This window comes from Alligator sinensis, unplaced genomic scaffold (genome assembly GCF_000455745.1).
Source record: "Alligator sinensis unplaced genomic scaffold, ASM45574v1 scaffold1368_1, whole genome shotgun sequence".
NCBI lineage: Eukaryota > Metazoa > Chordata > Crocodylia > Alligatoridae > Alligator > Alligator sinensis.
Genome location: NW_005842725.1, coordinates 774,816 through 776,686, shown reverse-complemented (window position 1 = coordinate 776,686; position 1,871 = coordinate 774,816).

The window sequence follows — 1,871 nt, the reverse complement described above, 5'->3', positions numbered from 1 at the left end:
TGGGGTGCGGGGGAGGGCCGCCTCCCCCCCCCAGCCTGAAATTGTACAAGGGAGCCTGGAATTGTACAACATGTGATTCCATCTGTCCTCGGATTGCTATGGTCCAGGTGGAAGGCTCTCTTGTTAGCAGATGGCTGTCACACTGACTGTTCAGAGTGACAGGAAATATATTCCTCTAAGGGTATAAAAAAGATTAATCTATTGCTGGGCCACACGCGCAAATCCAATCTCTCTGTTCATATATGGAGATTTGCTTAAGTCCTGATTTGATTTAAGAACATGTTAAAGTAGTTACTCCTCGGTCCTTATCAGATTAAGCTTCAAGCTAGCTTTGCCTTGTTCATCTGGAAGCTTGTTCTCCTACCTATATGTTGTTGTTGTTGTAGCTAGTAATTATCCTGGACCTGTTCATTCTTTTGGGGTAGGGAAACGGCTACATTATTGCTTTAAAGAAATCCGAAGACCCAGTTTTCCAGGGGGTAAAATTCCTCCTCAGTAGTGCTTAGCAGTCCTCCCAGGGCTCATCTTTGTGGCAGAGGGGACAGGCACACATACCCAAAGCTCATTTTCTCAAGTATGTGCATGTAGGTGGGTATTCACCAACTGTAATGAGGCAAGGAACTTGCCTATCCGTCACTGCTTGGAGAAGCTGGTATCCAGCCAGGAATGGACACTGCTGGTCTGAGCAGTGAGGTTGGTAACCCACTTTTCCTCTAACTTAGGCAATTTAGTTTGAAAAGTTGAAGTCTGCATATACTGATGTCACTCAGGCTCACACTATGCAGCTCTGTGTCCATCTAGCGACTAGATTACAACAGGTTTACAAGCCTGTTACTGGTTTTGAGCCAATCAATCTAGGTCTGTTAAATCAGGTAATACAAAAGGATACTTCAAGGTCTAAAGATTCAAGGTCGTTTCCATAGCCCTATGATACACTGAACAAAATGGTTTGGGTTAAATTTTTTTTGCGCACTCTCTCTCAGGATTCATGTTGTTTGGGTAATTCATATAGGTGCCCCCATGAGAAGAGAACTCTGTAGCAGCGATAGAGACGCTGTAATGGGTAAAGAGTTATAAAGACGGCAAGCCTAGGTTCCAGTCAGTTGAGGACCCTGGAGAGGGGAATTTGCTCCCAGTGGGCTGTTGCCATCAGGCTGGGGTGTGGGAGAAGCCAGAAACCCAACAAGGAGACAAGACATTGGTGGGTAAAAGCTTGTTCCTTTTGCTCCGTGCTGGAGGGGACCTGGAGGGTTGCCCTGCCTGACAGAAGTGGCCTTTGGGACTCTGGATTCTAAATGAACTGATTGGTAGGCCTGTGCAAAGCAGCTAGTATTTGCTCTGGATTCAGATTTGGCCAGTTTGGGGGACAGTGATTCGATTCGGTGATTCAAATCACTATCCCGATTTGATTCTGTCAGTCCAGCAATGGGTGCCCCAGCTCCTGGCACTTGTTTAAAAAAAAAAAAAAAGCCCCGGTTCACCAGGTGCTGTTGGGAAGGGGGCAATCCCTGCTGCCCCACGTTGCATGGGGGACTCTGCACGAGCCTCCCAACCCCCCCCCCCTTGCTTCCCCAGCCTGCCACGGGTTCCCCACCCAGGCCAGCTCTGGCCCTTTAAGAAGAAAAAAAAACCCTGAAAAAACCCACAGACCACTCCTGCCAATGGAGGGCGATCCCCACTGCCCCGCACCACCCTGCGCCATGTGGGGGCTCTGCATGAGCCTCCGAAGCCCCAAGGCCACTGCAGGAGCGGAGAGTCCCGGGGCTTTTCTTTCTTAAATGATGAGCTGGCCCAGGTGGGGCATCTGTGGTGGGGCTGGGGGAGTGAAGTGGTGTTGGGGGCCTCATGTAGAGCCCCCTGTGCAGTGTGGA